Source organism: Drosophila suzukii, chromosome 3, assembly GCF_043229965.1.
Source record: "Drosophila suzukii chromosome 3, CBGP_Dsuzu_IsoJpt1.0, whole genome shotgun sequence".
Taxonomy (NCBI): Eukaryota; Metazoa; Arthropoda; class Insecta; order Diptera; family Drosophilidae; genus Drosophila; species Drosophila suzukii.
The window spans coordinates 54,321,996-54,345,484 of NC_092082.1; the positions used below are offsets into that span (position 1 = coordinate 54,321,996).

Below are 23,489 nucleotides of genomic sequence, written 5' to 3' on the forward strand. Positions count from 1 at the left end.
ACAGATGATTCGAACAATCACCGAAAAGGCTCGATCTATGATCAGTTGTGCTAAGCTCAATAAGCATTTTTGGGGTGAGGCTGTTTTAACAGCAACCTATTTAATTAACAGATCCCCAAGTAGAACATTGCAAAAGATTAATAAAACACCATTTGAGATGTGGCATAACAAAAAGCCAACGTTGAAATATCTTAAAATATTTGGTTCGACGGTATATGCTTTGAATAAAATACGAAAAAGAAAGTTTGACGAAAAGTCAATTAAAGCTATACTTGTTGGATATGAACCAAATGGTTATAAGTTGTGGTCTGAGGAATCGAGGAAATTTATGACAGCAAGAGATTTTGTGGTGGATGAAATAAACATGTTAAAATCAAGAGTTTTACATGGGGAAGATTCTGAGGTTCAAAGTAATACTGTTGAACAAAATAATGAATCTTTAAGTAAAGGAAATGAAGAGTTGGTTTTTCCTTTGATAGAAAATAATGAATCTGTTGATTCTGAGTCAAGTGAACAACTCAATGAAAATTTCACATGTCTAGAGAATGCCGATCCAGTTGTTAAAGCTGGTGATAAATTAAAAGAAAATAAAAGTGAAGAAGAAATCAGACGCAGTGAAAGAATTAAAAGTAGACCCAAATTATCATATCGATTTTTAGAAAGATGTCTCATGAATACTCAAATATGATTAAATGATATTCCTAATACCTTTGATGAAATTAAGTTTCGTGAGGACAGATCTTTCTGGGAGAAAGCTATACAAGATGAACTTAAGTCTCATTTTCAAAATATTACTTGGTCCCTAGTGCATAAGCCAAAAAATAAAAACATAGTTGATTGCAGATGGGTATTTAGTATAAAACAAGATGAATTTGGGAACTTAGTAAAGTACAAAGCAAGACTTGTAGCGCGGGGCTTCACTCAAGAATATATGACTGATTACGATGAGACATTTGCACCAGTTGCACGAATTTCCAGTTTTAGATTTTTGCTGGCACTTTCAAATCAATACGATTTAATGGTTCATCATATGGACGTAAAAACTGCCTTTTTAAACGGAACTCTAAAGGATGAAATCTACATGAGCGTTCCAAAAGGCCTGAATCACTCTTATGAAAATAAAGTATGTAAACTTAATAAAGCTATATATGGTCTTAAGCAAGCTGCTAGATGTTGGTTCAAAGTTTTTGAAAGTGTGTTGAAGGATGTTGGATTTCAAAACTTAGGAGTTGATCGGTGTATTTATATTTTGGATAAGGGAGATATTTCGAGAAATATGTTATATGTGGACGATGTAGTAATTGCTACAAACAAATCTGATACAATGTCCAATTTTAAATCTTACCTTCATGACAAGTTTCAAATGACCGATTTACGTGAAATTGGACACTTTATTGGCATAAAAATTGATAGAACTAATGGAGAGATTTGTCTTAGTCAGTCAGCATATATTAAAAATGTATTGAGAAAATGTAATATGGAAGAGTGTAATTCAGTTAGTACTCCCCTCCCAAGTAAGTTAGACTATACAGCTCTGCAATCAAAAGAATTATGTGATGCACCGTGTAGAAATTTAATTGGTTGCGTGATGTACATAATGTTATGTACACGGCCCGACTTAAGTACTTCAATAAGTATTCTAAGCAGATATACAAACAACAACAATAAGGAACTATGGCAATGCCTTAAGAGAGTTCTTAGATATCTGAAGGGAACTGTTAATATCAAGCTTAGATTCAAGAAGGTAGCTAATTTTAATAATATTCTTACAGGCTATGTAGATTCCGATTGGGCTGGAAATGAAACTGACAGAAGAAGTACCACTGGGTACCTTTTTAAAATGTTTGAAAATTGTTTGGTTTCATGGAGTACCATGAAGCAAAAGTCGGTTGCTGCTTCATCTACTGAAGCAGAATACATGGCCTTGTTTGAAGGTGTAAGAGAAGCTCTTTGGTTAAAATCGCTAATAAATGAGATTAATCTGGAATTAAGTGGTCCTATTGATATTTTTGAAGACAACCAAGGTTGTATAAGTATTGCAAATAATCCTACTTGCCATAAGAGAAGAAAGCACATAGATATTAAATATCACTTTACAAGAGAGCAAATTGAAAAGAAACTAATTTGTGTAAAGTATATTCACACAGATCTGCAACTAGCCGACATATTGACGAAGCCATTACCATCTGCCCGGTTTATTTCCCTGAGAAGCCAGCTGTGTCTTTTTGAATAATCCAACTACGAACTTGGTGAACTGTTGCTGAAAATCCATCGAAGCAAAACATGAAATGGATCCCATGAAGTCATTTATGATTATTTTTTTTACTTACTAAGACTTAAGTAATTGAATTGAATTCATATTCTTGTTTATTTTTTTTTCAAATGGATCTCATGAAGTACTTGTAATTAATTTCAATTTTCATATTTACTGTTTATTCCTGTTTAATTTCATTTGTCAAAGCTTTAATTATGTTAATTTTTGTATGGATCTAGTTGGGTTTTACTGGGCTTTCCCAACTTTTGCAGCAAATGCTGGATCTAATGTATCCCTAGAATTGAAAAAGAAAAGAAATGACATGAAGAAAGAAATTAAAACTAAGGCTCAAACTCACGTCAGGAATTGAAGTGATAATCAATGTAACTTTTGAGGCGGCGTGTTGGAGTTTGCATGTTCAAATATACAAACGTCACATGGATAATTGTGCAATTCATGTTTGCATGAATGTATGTGTACGAGAGGTAGACGCACATTCCGATGTCTTGGTTTCCTAGGCAACCGCTTAAGGAAACGGGACTATCGTGCTTCTTTTTCCTATCTTCTCGTTGTTCTTTTTCTCTCTTGATATTCTCGTTCACTTCGATTCTGGCGTTGAGAGCGTGCGGTTCACACAATCTAAGCTTGCATTATTATTTGTTCATTGGGAGGTTGTCTGTTTAATACTTAATTGTATTACATCTATTCATTAACAAAACCATAGTTTCCGATCCCAAGAACTTGTTGAAAGCAGTGACAAGGCAGGCATTAAATTGAGGAGTAGCGTTCTTTATGAATTCCGATGGTATCCTGTCGGGCCCGGGTGCTATTCTTTCTTTTAACATTGTAAGTACATTTTCCACTTCTAGTTCTGTCACACATCCATCTAAAGAAGGATTCTTTACCCACCGCATTGCAAAGGGCAGCGATAGCGTCCAGTCTGGAGGCGCTAGAAGACCACGGAAATGTTTTCCTAGATCATCTGCATTAACTTCCATTTATTTTACAAATGAGTTTCCTATGAGTTTCCTATTAGTACTCCAATATGCCCTGCTATCTGTTAAGGAATCCATTGATCTCGCTAGGTTAATGTAAAATTTCGTTCGAGCGTTTTGACAAGTTAACTTGTATGCGACGTTTGCTTCATGATACATTACCACTGCACTTGCTGCGTTTGTTGATTTGGACAGCCTTAGCAACTTGAAATTAAGTATTCGAGCTGCCTCACACTGCTCCGTGTACCACTCTTGCTTAAAGTCTCTGGGCTTTCTTCGTCCTCGATTATTAACGGCTTTGGTAATGCACTCTGTAAGAAATCCTTCATTTTCGTCAGGGGTTATAAAATCTGCCACACAATTTGTTGCCAGGTTTCGGTCTAACTTTGTCCTATAGCTTTCACTCTCTCGATTTCGCCAAATCAAACTTGGTAGAAGTCCAAGCGGCGCTGTGTTTGCGTCCGATGGTTTGGAGAGGATGACTGTAACTCCCAACGGGAGATGGTCAGAGAATATTTGACTGCTCACTTGAAAGTCCTTGACAGTTTCTATCCATGTACTGCGTGCCATACATAGGTCGATGGTGGACCGAGCTTCACCATTACGGGCTTCATTGAGGGTGCTTGTGACTAACTGTTGGTCGAATCTATGAAGTTGAGCTTGACCCAGCCTTGCGTTACAATCTCCTATGATCAGTGCACATTCATTTAGTCGAGCATGGTTTAAAACCTTATATAATTTCCCAGAATCTCTTTCCCAATGATTGCAGTTAATATACACTGGCAGCAGGTGCAGGTTTTCATTTTCTACAGTCCTCAGTTGGATAGCACTGGTCTCATCTACATTTATTAATCTAAATATATTACGGTCGTGAAGTTCCTTTTTTATTCCAAATAACATTCCACCGCTTGCTCGTTCTCTTGCGCTAGTTCGGATGGCGGGCACCCATCTAAGCACAAAATCTTGAAACTTGACTTCGACAGCAGCCAATTTGGCTTCAAGGAATGTTTCAGATAGAATGAAAATTTGAAGCGACGCAATGTACTGAAATAAATCATTATTTATAAGCTTTTTTTTTATTCCGGCCACGTTATAGGGCAATATTATGATCTCCAGTCTCTTTATGGCATCGGCCTCTTCATTCGCATTTGCACCTGCAACATTACTACATTCTAACAAAGGACTACGTCTACTACATTTATTCTTGTTTCTTTTTAGTTCTTTGACTTAGACTTTTGGCTTAGGGATGCATAATTAATGTGAGACATTTTCAAACTGTTTCCGTATATTTCCTTAAATTTTGTTTCATCTGGTTTTTCTTGCCACATAAGCATCTTTTTATTATTCAAGGACATCCAATTTTCTTCTACGTTAATAATGTCGTTTTGGTTTTTTACTTTTGTTTCCCTGAAACTAGAACCATCATTTTGCCATCCCGCTCATTAAGCTTTCGCACATCAGAAACCCTTGAACCTTTTAATTGTAGTTTGTCTTCAATCAGAGTTTTTACAGCCAATTTGCAGCTTTTTTCCACATTCAGACCTTTTAAAACTACATTTTTTTTCCTTTGTTGTTCTAGCAGCATATTTATGGTTCGCTTATCAGCTTCTCTATCTGCGCGAAGGCTTATAACCTCTTCTTTGAGCCGCGCATTGTCGTCGGTAAGCTGTTTGACCTGCAGAGAAGTAGCCCCAACATCGCTTTTCAGCTCTTGTTTAAGCCCTTCGACGTCCGATTTAGTTGGCAGATTTTTTAACTTTATTTCGAGCAGCTTCGACATAGCTGATGTCAGATCCTTCAAGGATGTTCCACCTGCAATGTTTTAAGACATATTCTCCAGCTTCCGCTTTTGTGATGCCTACAACGGTGACATCCGAACTCGACATGACTAATAACACCTTTTATTTACCCGCTTAGGAGTATGCTCTATTTTAATAAAAAGGTACCTAGCGCCCTTCCGTGGTGGCCGCTACCCGATATGTTCAACGTTCTCTTTGAGTGTTAGGCAACTCACTGCGGCTGCGACCAGCTGATGGTTACCACCTCTAGTCTTGTTTACTTCTTCCCACGCCGGTTCAACTTATCCGCGCTTTCCTGCTTTTTCCGGTTTTTCCCAACTTTCGCCGAAAAAATGAGTGAAAACCGAGTTCAGCTTTTTGCAAAACTAAATGCTGATTCTCAAGAGGTACGCTGGTCCACTGCGGATCCTCCGTATTTTCTGCGGTCAGTAAGAACAGCGTCGACGTTTGGCCGTAAGTTTGTGTTTTTTATGGTGCGGGTGTCTTAAGAAGCGAAACTTTTCTCGGAGCCTGATAAAAAACTAAACTACACACTTGACTTTCTTCTTCTTCTTTCAATATTTCCACTATAAAAACAAGGAAGAACGCTATAGTCGAGTACCTCGACTATCAGATACCCGTTACTCAGCTAAATGGAGATATGCAAGCAGCAAAGCGAGATTAAAATGCGCCACCTACCGGCGGTAGACAGATTTAAGCGTTATGGGCGTTAGAGTGGGCGTGGCAAATTTATTTTTGGGTAAATCGATAGGTATTGACGACACCAAAACATTTCAGTTAAAATTTTTTATGTAGCATGCAAATTGTGGGCGTCACAGGTTTTCGCGGTTTGTGGGCGTTTAAGTGGGCGTGGCAAACTTTTTTTTAGGTCAATTGATAGGTATTGATGAGAAAAATACATTTCAGTTAAAATTTTTTATCTAGCATCAAAACTGTTGGAGTTACAGTTTTGGGCGGTTTGTGGGCGTTAGAGTGGGCGTGGCAGTCTACTGAAACAAACTTGCGCTGCGTAAGAAGCTCAGGAATCTGCACGCCAAATCTCAATAGCCTAACTCTCATAGTTTCCGAGATCTCAGCGTTCATCCGGACAGACAGACGGACAGACGGACAGACGGACAGACGGACAGACGGTCAGACGGACAGACGGACAGACGGACAGACGGACATGGCTAGACCGACTCGGCTAGTGATCCTGATCAAGAATATATATACTTTATGGGGTCGGAAACGCTTCCTTCTGCCTGTTACATACTTTCCGACGAATCTAGTATACCCTTTTACTCTACGAGTAACGGGTATAATAAATAGCAGACAAGGCATTTGTACTATGAAATAGAAGGATTGGAATGTGACCTACTAATGGGGCTTAATTTATTAAGAAAAATCGGAGCTATAATAAATACAGAAAAAGGACTGTTGGAGCATAAAAGGAAGTCAGAAAAGTTAATACATTATAAAAGTAAGAAAAAAATCGAAACAAGTTTAATTGAAGTCAATAATACTCTTCCATTAAAATAATTTATTAAAAAAAATATTTTGGCAATAAAAGTTACGAAAACACAAATTATATATTTGTGGAAAGTAGCGGGAAAAGTTTTGAATTAATAAAACCTAAACAAGCCTACTTAGAAATATCCACCAATAAAAAATTACCAAGTTTGATATCAAAAAATCCTGAACACGTCGACGTAGAAATATCCGTCAATAAAAAACTAAAAATTCCTTAATAATCAAATCAATATAATTATAATTTTAAAATATTATAAGACCAAGTAGAAGCCCTTACAATTCACCAATGTTAGTGGTACCCAGGAAAGGACGGAATGAAGATGGCAGTCCCAAACATAGACTAGTAATAGATTACAAAAAACTAAACGAAAACACTGTACTATAATTTAGGAAATTTATACTTTTTGAAGGATCCGGATTTTAAAAAACCGCATTTTCTATTAATACCGGAAATTTTGAATTCTTACGAATGCCTTTTGGGTTAACAAACGCACACAGAATTTTTCAAAGATCCACGGATGTCTTAAGGGGACAAATAGGAAAAACTTGTAATGTCTATATGGATGATATTATTTTTTTTTTCAAACACTACTAGTTCTACATTATGCTGATTTAATTAAAATAATTAATATTAAACAAAGAGCAAATATGAAAATTTCTCTAAGAAAATATAAATTCTTTAAATTCGAAACCTCATTTCTTGATGTCTTTGTTTCTCATAATGTAATTAAAACGGATCCTGAAAAAAATGCCACAATTACAAAATATCCGATTCCGCGCAATATTAGATAGCTCCGAATTTGTCTAGGCCTATCTGGGTTTTACAGAAAATTTGTCCGTAACTCGCAAAGATTGCTAAGTCATTAACAAAATAAGTAGGAGGGGAAAATAGAAAAGTTTCTAAAAGAATGTCTACAAAAATTGCATTACAGTTTGACGAATCAGCTATACAAGCTTTTAACGAGCTAAAAGAAAATCTAAGTTGAATAAGTTCAGCAAGATTAAAGTAAGAAATTCGTTTTAACAACAGACGCATCAGACGTAGCTATCGGGGCAGTACTAACACAAGATAACAAACCAACTACGTTTATTTCTAAAACATTAAACAAAACGGAACAACTTTATGCCACAAATTAAAAAGAATTGTTAGCCATAGTATGGGCTTTAAAAAATCTCCAAAATGATTTATATGGAGTAATTGGCATAAAAATACAAACGGATCATCAATCCATATCGTTAAACAATTTCGGATAAGAATCCAAACGTAGAAATGAAAAGATGGTATTCTTTCATTGAAAGTTTTACCCCAAAAATAATATACAAACCCGGTGCAACAAATGTTGTAGCCGATGCATCAACGAATACAAATAAATAATATTACAAACAGCGATATAGACGTTCCTGAACAGTCAAACTCAGATCAAGACACACAGCATTCTGCTGAAAGTAGTTTTGAAAATGTAATACAACAGACCCGTAAACCGTTAAATCATTTTAAACAACAATTGTTATTAACAACGGGCAGGTATACAATACATGAGTCACTTCAAATTTTTGACAAGACGAGACACATATTTTTATATGATACAGTTGAGAACTTAGTTACCATATTAAGAGAGTATCTTCCACCTAACATAACGGTTGGAATTCATTGCAGTTTAGAAAATTTAAATCGTATTAAAGTATCTTTAATAAATAACTTTACTTATAAATTTCTTTTTACGCGAATAGTTCTACAAGACGTAGAAAAAGCCGAAGATAGAGCTATAATAATAGCGTAAACACACATTCAAGCTCATAGGGGACTAGAAGAAAAAAAGAAAAAGAAAAAATGCAAACTTCTGACTGAAATCATTATACCCTCTGCAAGGGTATAAAATATTTGTTAAGGAGTTTATGCCTTATAAAATAATAATTAAGTGTAGAAACAGAATCATACACAAAGATAATATTAAGAATTAAGACATTTTTTTTTTTAACTTACAGAAAATGGATTCTTTAATACCTATTTTATCAATTATAATACAGAATAATTAACAGAAATAATTGATTAATAAGAAAATAAAGATGTTCTTACGTAACTAAGTTTTTATAAAGACATTATATGTATAGAATCAGATAAAATAAAAATAGATTCAAATATAAGGTCACAATGAAAAAGTAAATACGACTTAGAGTAATCGAATTAATTTTATCTCAGTTAATATCAGCTAGATCAAGAAGGGGAATAAATGAGTTAGGTACCGTTTGAAAATGGTTGGCTGGAACTCCGGATCATGATGATTTCATTAAAGTTCAAAATATATTCAATAAATTGGTTGAAAATTATAATAAACAAACTATTATCATTCCAAATTGTTCAAAGAAATAAAATCTCCTTCTGAAGATTTTAAAAGGGTTTTAATTGATTACTTTTGTTACCATTTGACCTACAAAATTTAATGATACTATCACGCTTCCCAGTAGGTAGTTAATACGGGAGCTGGCTCACTAGGTAATAAATCATGTCAAAAAAGGAGGTGGGGGTGACCCTAATTAGTCACGCATGGTTGCACACAGGTGTTCTAATGACCTACTTAGCATAATTAATTCAAAAAGGGGGGTGTTGCTGACCCTAGTTAGATGAGCATGGTTGCACACAGGTCACTTAATGAGGTTAGAAAGTGGTGTGTAGGAGTGTGAGAGAGTGGTGTTTTGATATGTCTTGTTTTGTCTTGTCTTTTTCTCAAGCTAAAGGTGCGTGTGTGATAGGGGTGTTTTGTCATGCGTGGGATTTTGTGGAGTGCAATGGTTGCACACAGCTCACTATGTTGCTTCTAACTTGTGTTAGAACGCGTTATGCGTGGGCGTTTTGTTGAGTCAATTAGGGTTGTAGGTGACACCTGGCTTGCGTGTGTGATAGGGGTGTTTTGTCATGCGTGGGATTTTGTGGAGTGCAATGGTTGCACACAGATCACTATGTTGCTTCTAACTTGGGTTAGAAGGCGTTATGCGTGGGCGTTTTGTTGAGTCAATTAGGGTTGTAGGTGACACCTGGCTACGGTCTTGTGGTCAAAAGGTGTTGGTTTGAGGGATATTAGACCGCATACTTCTGTGGTGTGAAACAAGCGTGAGTTCGGTAACCTCCCCCTCTTTAGCGAGCATTAGATGGGAAAGTGAGCGTGGGAGTGTAACAAAAACGTTGTTTTGTTATGCGTGGGCGTTTTGTTGATTCAATTAGGGTTGTAGGTGACACCTGTTAGTGTAACCTGCCTACGGTCTTGTGGTCAAAATGGTGACTGTGGTGGTGGTGGTTCCTAACAGAACAAAACCAAATGAGATCGTTTGTTTAGTCAAATACGTTTTTCTTTAATCATATTTGAAAATTTTTTCTCATGCGCTTACATGAGAGAGAAAACGGTTACCTTCTAAGTTTTCAAAAAATGTATGTGTTAAGGAGAAATGTGGAAAGTAGTTCAGTTTTAGAAAACTATTCGTTGTTTTGTCATGCGTATGAATTTGTAAAACTATATTTAGGCGGAGGAGGAGGAGGAAGGGAAGTTGTTTTTCTATGCGTGGGCGTTTTGTTGATTCAATTAGGGTTGTAGGTGACACCTGTTAGTGTAACCTGGCTACGGTCTTGTGGTCAAAAGGTGTTGGTTTGAGGGATATTAGACCGCATACTTTTGTGGTGTGAAACAAGCGTGAGTTCGGTAACCTCTCCCCTCTTTAGCGAGCATTAGATGGGAAAGTGAGCGTAGGAGTGTAAGAGGGATGGTGGTGGTGGCGGTGCTTGTGGTGGTGGTTCCTAACAGAATATACACATTTATACACAAAAACAAATGAGATCGTTTGTTTAGTCAAATACGTTTTTATTTCTATATATTCGTCTTAAATTAGTTTACATTGAGTCTTTTAAATAAATGTATGTAAATGAATGTATCTTTCCATCAATTTTAAGGCGTCTTCTTCTCTCTTTTCAACATGCATACACCTGCAAGTGTCAGGTCCAACTTTACAATCATCATATGCCCATGCACAGGATGATAGGTGTTCTCCATACTTTGAACTTACTTAAGAACTCTTCAATTTTTGAGGAAATCATTTTTTCTTTCAACGTAATAGTCTGAATGTTTATCTTAAACTAAAGTTTGGTAGAGATAACTCGTTGTATTATACTTAGAAAACAGATGTTAAAAAATACAACAGCTGATGATAGACCCACCCTCGAAAACAAATTCAAAACAATAGAAAATTTTTTTTTTTGGTTTTCTCTTTACTTAAAAATTTTAATATATGATGAAATTAATTTTCTAACTCTATATTGTTGAATTACAAAATGAAAACAAGCACAAGTTTCTATATTATCATTAGAAAATGTACATTAATTTAAATGTTCTCCAAATGTTGTTTTTATAAACTCCTTTACGTCAGTACCCATGAACATGTTCCTTGTCTCCAGTAGTAATTTCAAGTCCTCTTTTGAAATCATATTTCCAAATGTATTAATAAAAAAATTAATTTTATTTATTAAAGATGAATAAGTCGGTATATTAAGATTGTTATTAGAATCAGTCATTTCGTAAACTTATTTTCCCGACTCTCAAAATGTGAATGAATTGTTTAAAAGGTGTTTAGGAGTTTTCGTTTGTGTAAAAGTTTAAGATTTTATGAGCATTGTTCAGAGAGCAGACACCATCCCGAGCATGTAATGAACAATATGGAAAGTGCTTTCCATCCATTATTTTTAGAGAGGGACAACCAATTTCATCAATGTTAATTACATTATCAATTTTTAAAAATTTTTGTAGGAATAACCTTTTTTGATATCCCTTACAAATTATTTCCTGTTTTCTAATTATTTCTCTTAAGTACATTTGTGTTTCTTTGAAAAAGTATACTCCATCATTCCAATAAATTTTGTGATGTTTTTTTGTTAGCCAAGTAGCTGTTTTTCTACATTTCTTATTCAATTCAATAAAATCATGTGGAGAGTGTATGATAAAATTAGAATTCAAGATTGTCTCGTTTTTGAATACGACTCCAATTTCCTTTAGAATAAATTTATTGTTGTTCCCAAGAAATCCTTGAACATCAATTGCAACAATATCTTCACTCATGATTGATTGATTAATTGTTAGACAATCCGCTGAACTAGACCATTCAACGGGTTATATTCAACTAAACGATCATGTATGAGCACGCAATATACTTGAACATTTTCGATAGCGGGCTTGGTAAGTTCAATTGAAATCCTAACATCAATGGGCCCCGATTTAACCATTTCATTTTGATATGATAAGTCAATTACGATAATAGGAGCTTTAGTTTTAAAGTCTGTAGGTGATAGTAAAGGAGATTCACTTCGGTTATAGTAGCTAGATTGAAACTTGCAGTACATATCATATAGGTGAGCAAATCGATCTTTATCAAAGTCCAAGTTTAAGTCATCGTAGGGATAAGTTTCAGAGTTTAAATAGACCTTTAGATTTCTTAAATTGTTTGTAATCAGATAGTGGTTACCTTTAAATCCAATTAAAGCAAATCGTGGACGTTCTCGGTTAGCAGCTAATTTAACATTCCAAACATGATTTGTTCCATTACTTAGTTTAGGATTAATGTATGTATCCCAACTACGGAATGCAATCGGTAGATTGGTTCCACTTTTTATAATATCATACATTTTAATTTTCGTTGAATCGCTGGGTGTTATATGAGGAATTTTCCATGTAATATTAGTCATATTGAGATGATATTTTCCGACTAATTGTGCATTCTCAAATTTATCTTGCTCAAGTACATCATTAAAATTTTTTGATATTAATAGTACTAGTTCATGTTTACAATTTAATAATACTTTTTTGAAATCTTCAGCAAATCCAAGTAGGTTTTTAAGGGGTATTGAAAAGTTGAAGTGGGGGCTTAAATTGAAAACGGGTCCTCCACTCCATCCAGAATTGTAAAGTCTCTTGCTTTCAAATTGATTTAAAGAAACAAAGTTTTTTATTGTAGAAGTAATACCACTAAATCTTGTTCTATCTATTTCAACACCATTGATTTCATAGCGTATTTCATCTAAAAAGTATGCCATACAATTATTTCTCATTTTCGCAATAACATTTTGAGTTTCTACCGCTCCCCCTTCCTTAATTAGGGTAATATCTCCTTGAAAATTTAGAAGACTCTCATGGGGGAGTACATATAAATCTTGATTTTGGATTGTAATTCTTATCTCATCATTTGGTTTAAATGATTGTTGATAGGGTTGATAGCTGTGATATTCCTTCTTTGATATACTTTCATCAGAGAAAGGTTTTTCCCGTACTGCCAATATTTCATTCAACCCCATGACTTTAGTTAAACTCGCACTTTGAAGCCCAATGATTTAAGAATTAACTTATTTTTTAATGTAAGTGTGTGTCTTTTTGGTTTCGATCCTCTTCCTATAACTTTATGTTTTAAAGTGTGCTGATGATGGTAGGTATCACCTCTTTTATTGTATATAATCATTGTATTAATCTTAAGTGTAAACGAATTGTATAGTTTTCACCGCGTAAATTTATTAATTCACCGTTCTGATCAGTTATGTGAATAGAGAGTGTACTTATTTCTCTAGTGTTGACTGGTAAGTAAATAAGATTGTGTGGTGTGATATTCATTTTATAGCCTGGTGGAACATTAATTCCAAATTCGTATAATGAATGATCTTGTCTACTATCAATATGTGACCCGCTTATAATATTACATACTAAGCGTATTGTGTTTATTTTTAAAATGTTGACAGGTTGATCAGATATATATGTTTTTTTCAAGTCGGGATAAATTATTTTTTTATTGAAACCAAGCAATTGTCCAATGGAGTTGTTTCTATTAAAATAAATAGGTTCCTTGGTAGTTGTAATATGAACTTGAAGTGTGTTATTATTACTCTCCATTTGAAATGTTTTCTCAAGATCATAATCTTTTAGTTTATTTTTTAGAAAATCATAAATATCATTGAGTTCATATGACCCGATTGGAAGTTGAATTACTTTATCACCAATATGAAATAGATTATTATTTATATCAACATTGGGTATAGAGTTGTACATATGAAAGTCAATGAGTGCACACTCATATTCACCATTTGTCAGTTCAATGGGTGGGAAATAAGAAATGTTTGTAATGGGTTCATTACCATTTAATGTAAGAGTGAATGATCTACTCATTTTGGGGTCTAATAATGTACTGTGAAAATATAGCTTACAGAATGAAACTTATATTCTCAAATAATTATAAATTCATTAAAACCCTTCCTGTATCTTCCCTTTTCCATATCGTTATCTTTACTTATTATGAGGAATCCGTATTTATCACTCCAACACTTTTGACAAATTTTCATAAATGAATCATAGGACATATCAGTATTTACATGATCACGATATATATGACGCATATTTAAATCATCTTGTTTAAACATTATAATCATATTCGCGTTATCACGTATTAGATGTTTTGGAATATGAGTATATGTTTGGCATAGGTAAAAAGAATCTATATTTTTATGACGCCCCATACAGAAATATGAACGAATGTTGTTTTGTTTTTCACAAGCAACATCATCAAAAATCATAATAGAGTTTTCTTTAGCCTTAGCGGGTGGTAAAACTTCATCATTTTGTGAGAACGTATAATATCCCATTCCCTTTATCGGTTTAATTAGTTTCTCTAAATACTCATACTTTTGTTGATATAAACTCTTTGAGAATACATATATATTCTCAAATTAAAGCCCGTTTGGACTTTCAATAAGACTGAGCATAACATTTGTTTTTCCACAGTTTGAGGGACCGACAACCAATGCTCTTATTGTATTGGGTAATAAAGAACTATGTCGTGGAACTGAATTTGTTAATGAATGATCACCACCCTCGATATTTCTAACACAGATTTCTTGTTTTTGACGTATTAAACGCATATTCACGTGTGTAATGTACTTCATTCGATGAGAAATGCTCCTTGATTAAACATTATATAAAATGGGTAAAAGTTTTTATAATTGTTGCAGTCAGAGTTCAAACTTGAAACGAGGTAGTGGTATTATCAACAAAATAATTAACACACTTCCATTTGAAGTACATATTCCTGGTTATAATTTTTGTGGACCTGGAACAAAGCTAAAACAAAGGTTGGAGCGCGGTGATCGTGGGATAAATCAATTGGATGAAGCTTGTAGAGTACATGATATTGCATATTCACAATATAAGGATCTAGCTGATCGACATAGGGCTGACGCAGTACTAATAAATAAAGCGTGGGAACGTGTTGGTTCAAAAGATAGTAGTATTGCAGAGAAAACAGCAGCATACTTGATTACAAATATTATGAAAACAAAAAAGAAATTCGGAATGGGTGTGAAAAAGGGAACAAAGAGAAAGTGTAAGAAAAGGAAATCAAAGGTAAAGAGTTTTTCAAATGTTATCCAAACAGGAATGCGGGCATTGAAAACTCAGAAGCCACTAGATCTAATGAGTGCGATTAAGGTTGCACGTAAAGCAGTCAATAAATCAATTGGCAGAAATAAAAAAAAAATTAAGATTCCTCGTATTATTAATGTACCGAAAATTGGTGGTTTTTTACCTATTGTACCCATTTTGACTGCACTAAGTGCATTAGGTAGTCTCGCCTCTGGTAGTGCAGCTATTGCTAAAACTATTAACAATGCAAATATGGGGAAAAAACAATTAGAAGAGAGTAAGCAACATAATAAGAAAATGGAAAGTATTAAGGTGGGTGAAGGTATGTTTCTTAAACCTTATAGAAAAGGTTATGGATTATATCTTAATCCATTTAGAGGAAATCCAAAAAACTAATTACTAAGCTACCTAAAAAACCTCTTTCAAATTTCGAAATTTTTAATTTTGCTCAAAAGTACATTCCACATTTCCGAGGTGTGTTTATGAGAGACTCACTCCCCAAATCTCCTTGGAGAGAAGAGTCATGAATTATAAACCTAGATGATAGTTCATCAAATGGTACACATTGGGTAGCTTATAACAAAAATAAAAAAAGTATACATTACTTTGATAGTTTTGGAAATTTACAACCCCCAAAAGAAATTGTGAAATACTTGGGGAATAACATTAACTATAACTATGAGAGAAAACAAGACTTTAATAGTACCAACTGTGGACACCTGTCCCTCCAATTCTTACTCTCTCTATCCCACCCTAACTTTTACACTATGATCAAGTGATTTCTCTATGATTCTTGAAACCCACCCTATTTACATGCTATTCACTGCTATGATTGGTCGATGCAAAATCAAGAATGAGAGAGAACAGGGAGGGTTAGTTTACCTCAAGGTATAAAAACTCGATCAAAAGTTATTCTAACACACATTTAAAAACCACCTGCAAACAGTCTCAACCTAAAAGTTTCAAGCTAAAACGTTCTCAGCCTAAAGTTTCAACCTAAAAAATCTTGCAATCATCAAAATCAACAACAATAAGAACAACATAAAAAACAGTTAAAACAGTAAGACAACAACAACAATTAAAACAGATACAACTGCTAAAAACAGCTGAAAACAACAACAAAACAGCTACATCCGCTAAAAAACAACTAAAATTAACAACAAAAACAGGTAAGTTAAACAACAAAAAACAGCTACAACTGCTAAAAACAGGTAAATTAAACAACAAAAAACAGCTACAACTGCTAAAATAACAACTAAAATCAACAACAAAAACAGGTAAAAGCAACAAAAACAACGAAAACAACTACAAGAAGAAACAACTACAAATGGTCAATCCGGGGATGATGAAAGTACTCAAGGAGTTTAATGGTAACGCACCAAAACCTCTCTTAACAAAGGCGAAGATGGAATCGGAGGTGTGCTACCCTATTCGACGTGCTCAACGTAAGAAAACCAGCTTTGGGATGACCCTCACTCTTGAACTTGAAGAGTATATGCTGTACTTGCCGGAACGATACTCAACTTTAGAGGATTCAACAATTGATTATATAAAAGATAATCTTTTTTGTATTATTAAAAAGAAGGATAACAATCTCTATTTAGAATTAAATAAAGCTTAAAATGTTTTCATTTTTAATATTATTAATGTATCTATTTTGATAAATAAAAATAAAAATAAAAATAAAGTTTTATAAAACTCAAACTCAAACCCTTTGTTATAAATATTTAAATTATAGTACATTTTTCCCAGTAGTACATGAGTATCAGAGAAAACGACAACAATGAAGCGTAAACTTTTAGAACAGTTGACGAAAAGTAGAAATTCATTAAAAAGAAAATTTAATGAATTGAAACAAATAAAAAATGAGAACGTATCAAATTTGGAGGAAACTTTTAAACCTATTACAGAACCTTTACATGAATTACTCACTGAAAATAAAAAATTGAATAAAAAGGAATATATTAATGATACACATGATATTAAGACTAAGTTCAAGAAAGAGAATATAAGAGTACCTAAAAGTAAAAAAGAAAAAAGGGAACACGAGAGAGTAATCGAAAGTGATAGTGAGAGTGATGCTTATGTTGATGCTTTTTCACGACAGTCTCTTATAGATGAATCTGATGTTTCACAACAGTCTCTTATAGATGAATCCGATGTTTCACAACAACCTCACACAGATGATTTAAATGAAAGTGTATATGAAGAAACCGGGGTGAAGTACAATCTCAACATTAATCAGTTAAAGCAAGAAAAGATTTTAGACAATAGTTATGGACCAAGAGAAGAAAATAATATTTTATTGTTGGGTAATACAACACTTAAAATTAAAAAAATTTGATGGAATTAGGAAGTGGAAATTTATGGACTCTATCACCAGGTCTATACTCTTTAATTTTTCATAATAGTCCTAAGGATTATACTAAGAACGATTTAGAATCATATAAAAACATTTTAATTGAAACAAGTGCTCACAAAAGAAACTATCAACCAGATGGTCAAGTAAAGGGGAATCGTTCTAAAAAATATTCTTCAATTATTAAACCATTAATATCATCTTCAGTAAATGAAGAACATACTGGTTCTGGGTATATGAGACTACAAAAAATACCACCAAACTATGTATATTGGGATAATGTTAATGAACTTGTTGAAAGATTGCAACTCTTAATGGCATCGAGAGCTGCTGGTAATAATAACCATACTAATGAAATTCTTTCAATAATAGAAGAATTGCGGGAAGCAAAAATAATATATTAATAAAATAGAAAACATTTTCTCATTTTGTTTAATAGTAAAATGTCTATTGACAAGTTTGGTCACTTTTCAAATGATAGAGATTTTTCCTTGCTTTTCAAAAGGGAAGTTGAGAGTCTTACAGGTATATATATAGACACTGATGGTCACATAAATGTTCAGAAAAAAAGAATTAAAAACTCTTCAAAACCAATAAACGGAAATGATTTGGCTATTAAATTGTATGTTGATGATAAAATTAATGAAGCGAAATCACATCAAATGGAAACTATAACTAAATCATTTCAACTACGAAATAAAAGAGTATCAGAGCTGGAAAGTAAAGTAATAAAAATGATAACTCAAATGGAGTATATACATAATTCAATAAAAGAGTTTGTTGATAAATTGGAAAATTTTAACAAAGTCATAAACCAACATTTAAAAAAACCTCCACCAATCATTCGTTCTGATCAGACACAAATAGATGGAATAATACTTCGGAAAAGTCCATTTGCACATCGTGTAAACGAAGAAGAAGTTTTAACAATTAATGTGGATCATACATAAATATACCACTCTTTCATTATTTATTTTATAATTAAAATGTCAGTTGATAAGTTTGGTTGTTTTTTAAATGAGAAAGAGTACTCAAGAGATATAACAAAAGGTCTAGAAAAATTTCAAAGTATACTTAATGATTATGATGGACATTTAAATGTTCAGAGGAAACGATTTAAAAATTCCCTACCCCCCATTCATGAAAATGATATTGCAACAAAGATTTATATTGATGATGAAATAAGTAAAGTAGTACAGAATACATCTAATGAAATTTCTAAGCAACCGCAGAAACAACAAATCTTTAGATTAAGACCTCGAATCAATAATATTGAGGGAAAAGTGAGTGAAATTTCTAAAAAATTAGAATTTCTCATGAAAACTTTTAATAAGGTAGTGGAGGATATAAATGAAATAGAAAGTAACAATTTCAATTATATAATTGTACCAACCTCAGTTTTAAAAGGTGGAACTGAATCTTTAGAGAAGAAAGCATTTATACCAGATAAACTAAAGCTATGAGTAAACGAGATATTGTAAATGAGTTACATCGCCCATCATTCAAGAATTTCCCAAGACGTAGAGTTGTAGTAAAGGGTATTAATGATTTATGGCAGGCTGATTTGGTTGAAATGGGGGCATATGCATCATCAAATAAAGGCTATAGGTATTTGTTAACAGTAATAGATACATTTTCTAAATATGGATGGGGTGAAGCAATAAAATCAAAAAATGCAGAAGAAGTTACAAAAGCAATGGAAAAAATAATAAAATCTGGTCGTGGAGTACCAAAGAATTTACAAACAGATAATGGAAATGAATTCTAAATAAACAATTTAGAGAATTGATGAAAAGATATGAAATTAATCATTACTCAACATTTAGTACTCTTAAAGCATCTATTGTGGAACGTTTTAATAGAACATTAAAAGAACTTATGTGGCGTGAGTTTAGTTTTAATGGAAAATATACTTGGCTTCAAATATACAAAGAGTTGATTAATAATTATAATAACAGGAAGCATAGAACGATTAAAATGAAGCCTATTGACGTCAATGCTAAAAATGAAAAACAGATTTTGATGAGATCATACAATCATCTAAAAATATTTACAAATGGGGACTTTAAAGAGGGGGATCATGTACGAATAAGTAAATATAAACATGTCTTTGAAAAAGGCTATACCCCAAACTGGACAACGGAAATTTTTCGAATTCGGAAAGTACAAAATACATCCCCCACCACATATTTACTTGAGGACTCGAAGGGTGATCCAGTTCAAGGTGGTTTCTATATACAAGAAATTAAAAAAACAAAATTCCCTAATACTTATCTTGTTGAAAAGATTGTGAAACAAAAAGATGATTATGTGCTTGTGCGTTGGTTGGGCTTTTCGAAATCAGAAGATAGTTGGATTCATAAAAACGAAATTCTATAAAGAACAAGTGGAAGCATAGAACAATAAAAATGTAGACATTGACGTCAATGCGTGAAAATAAATTATGTTTCTTCACAATCACGCAATTCCTATTTATAAAGTGTGAAGAAAAGCATGTACAGATAAGAATTTGAACGGAACTTGATTATGAGCTTGTGCGTTGGCTAGACTAAAAGAGTATATACAGATAAGAATTTTGGGTGGAACTTGATTATGTGCTTGTGCGTTGGGTAGGCTTTTCAAAATCAGAAGATAGTTGGATTTATAAAAACGAAATTCTATAAAGAACAATTAAAATGTAGACATTGACGTCAATGCGTGAAAATAAATTATGTTTCTTCACAATAACGCAATTTCTATTTATAAAGTGTGAAGAAAAGCATGTACAGATAAGAATTTAAACAGAACGTTACATATTTATATATACAAATCTGGAGGGTATAAAGGCGGAAGAATTTCAAAAAGTGTTCAGTTTCCATCTATTCGTTCACGCAACTCAATTTCGGATCGTTTGCTTATTCATTCGATAGTTCGTTTGTTCGATTGTCAAAAAAAAAAAAAACAAAATCAAAATTAAAATGACGGTTTTTATAATATTTTTTGTGATACTTTCCCTCTTTAATCCGATGGTGAAAATGGTACCACTCCCCAATGAAATGACTTTAATTGAAAACCCATCGACTTCCAATAATTCGATTGGGTTATTTATCAATGTTCCAAAACTAAAAAAAATCATTAAAATTGACTTAAAATTTGAGATCCTAGAGGACAGTCATATTTTTATGGATCTCATAAACAAGACAAGTGATGAAAGTGAGATACCAAACTTAAAAAGTGAACTCGATACAAAAATATTTAATGCTATTAATGGTAGCATTAATGAAAAAGACTTAACAACAAGTACAAGTGCAAGTACAGTTGAAGAAGAAACAACTACAACAACAACAACATCAACTACAACTACATCTACCTCAACTACAACAAGTGCAACTACACCTACAATGAGAAGGGGAATTCTGGAGGAGGAGGAGAAGGAAGAAACAACAACTACAACAGCAGCAACTACATTAAAAAAAGAACTTCTGGAAGAAGATACAACAAAAACAGCTACATCAACAACTACAACCCCAACCAATCTTTTTGATTTTAATAGCGAAAATGAAAGTGTTGATCACATAGAAAATAAGAACATAGGAGAAGAAAAATCAGAAAAAATTGATATGGGTATAATTGATAGTGAGAGAGAATTTGAAAACGTAAGTCGAGCACCAACATTTAGTAATACGTCACAAGAATTAGTGTTGGGGATCAGTGATAGTGATACAGAATTTGAAAGTGTAAGTCGGGTTTTAATAAAAAGGAACACTACTCATAAATTAAAAAGCACTGAAAACATACACAACTCTCAAATCGAATTCACAAAGAGAGGTATAATTGAGAATTTTAAGCAAAAATTAGTTGAAAATGAAAGGAGAATAGGAGGGCATATGGATTTGGGAAGAAGGGGTCTAAACAGATTCTTTACCATCCAATACAAAACTGCTACAGTAGGAGTTAAGTGTCATTACAATAATATATATAGAAGAACACATTCTAGGCGAAGTTTAAGTAAATCTAAGCGTATGAATTTAAAATATTTATCTAATCGCCACCGCCATCAAAAATCTAAACGCAATACTAATATCCCCTTAGCAACTTTAAGAATAAATTGTTTTGAATTTGCAGAAGTTTTATCCCAAACAGTAATTAATGCAGAGAGACGAAAAGATAGGATTGTCTATGAAAAAATATCAAAGGATGCTGATCTTCTCTCCAAACAAGAGAGTAAAAGAGAAGAGATAGAAGAAGAAGAAACAGGTTATCTTAGTGATGGTCCACAAATCCAAGAAATTGAAATAGAGGAAGCAGAAAGAATTAATGGGATATATTTAAGAAAGAGAAATTTAGCAGCTCAAATGATGCTTGAATATTTAAATAAAAAAGAAAGTCAGATTAGTACAGATAAAATATCAATTAACGATATTAACGATTTCAAAATAACTAATAGTGATATTATAACATAATCTGATTTAGTAGGGAAATATGTTTGTTTTTACAGAATATAAAAATAGAAGATGAAAATAATAATTCGAGTAAATTAAAAAAAGGTGAGTTTAATATATATATATATATATATATAATTTTATATACTAATATATATATATATATATATTTTCAGAACTCCAAAACATAAATAAAAAAGTTGAAAATAATATTTCGGATGGAGCTCAAAAAGGTTGGTTAAATACATATAAAATAATATTTGTATATATATATATAGTAAAATATTTATATTTTCAGATCTCCAAAACATTAATAAAAAAGAGGATGGCAAATTTTCTCATAATTTGTATGGTGATGACGATGATGATGATGATGATGATGATGACCATGATACAATCCTTTATGATGATGAAAATCCGGAACCATGTATTCCAAGATCATCTAGTGAGGATGAAACTATTCTTGTTGAGGGTGGTATAGATAACTATGTTCAAACTATACCGTTTAATTTAGATGAAGATAATGATAAATACATTAAATCAATTCCTTTAAGTAATGATGACAATAAAGTATATAGATTACAGGGTGGTATAGATAACTATAAACAAACTGTACCACTAAATATAGAAGAAAGTAAACAAATTGAATGTAATTCAAAGAAAATATTGTAATTCTTCTGTTAAATTCAAATTTTCATGTTCTGTTAATTCTCATAAATTTTAACATTACCCTGTAAGTAAAAGCGATGTTTGTTCTGTTAAATAAAAATTTTATAATAATAATAATAATAATATTGTGAATTGTAATATTTAGTTTATACATTACCTTACATTTTACCCTTTAAATAAAAAAGCGTTGTTTGTCCTGTCTTATTTACAATTATAGAGTACATTTATTCATTTTTTTTACAATCTAATAAATTTAATTCTAGTTCTGTATAAAACATTTCAAATTCACATTCATATATATTTTTCTTAAATTTTTCTATTTCATTCTCTTGATAATTATTTCTATTAGAACAATTCTCTATTTCTTTTATTCTTTGTTCATAAACATAAATATTTGAATCCATTTCATTAAGTTTATTTTCTAATCTTTTTTCATCTATTTTATAATGGCCATATTGTAGTGTATTAATTTTATTGTCTTGTATAAGAACCTTTGTGTCTTTATGACTGAGAACTACTTTTTTACATTTAATTGTTGATAAAAGATGATTTTTAGATCTAATCATTGACATAGAGCCTACCACTTCCTCTTCCGAAAACAAACATTTTTTATAACTATTAAAAGTTAGTTGATCTATTGCACTTCTTTTAACACCCTTTGATTTTTTCACTGTTTTTTCAGAGCTGTCATTACTATTAGATGTTTTAAAGGCATACATTTTTGATCTCAAACCAACAAATTCAGTCATAGGTCTTCCATTGAGTTCATCTTTAAAAAAACCCAACCTTTTTTTATTAGCTTTAGGAAAATTATAGAGATTAAGTAATTCATCAGAATAATCTGATGTATCAAACTTCATCTCAACATCATTCTGAATATCTTTATAAAAATCTTCAGTGTTAATGGTATATATAAAAGAATCTGTATCCATATAATTTAATTGAACATTTTCATTGTATTTAGGTTTGATATAATTATAATGAAAATCATACATTTTCCATTTCGATAAATCTAATACAGCAAAACCTAAATATAAGGGTTTGTTGT

At 32.5% G+C, this 23,489-nt stretch overlaps 1 long non-coding RNA gene across 1 annotated transcript; it reads left to right on the forward strand.

Annotated features, from left to right (window-relative positions):
- The first annotated feature begins 21,420 nt into the window (after positions 1 to 21,420).
- LOC139353249 (uncharacterized) lies at positions 21,421 to 22,615 on the forward strand. The gene is made up of 3 exons (XR_011604428.1): positions 21,421 to 21,877; positions 21,949 to 22,005; positions 22,071 to 22,615. It is a non-coding gene; the product is annotated as an uncharacterized lncRNA (long non-coding RNA).
- Positions 22,616 to 23,489: the final 874 nt, after the last annotated feature.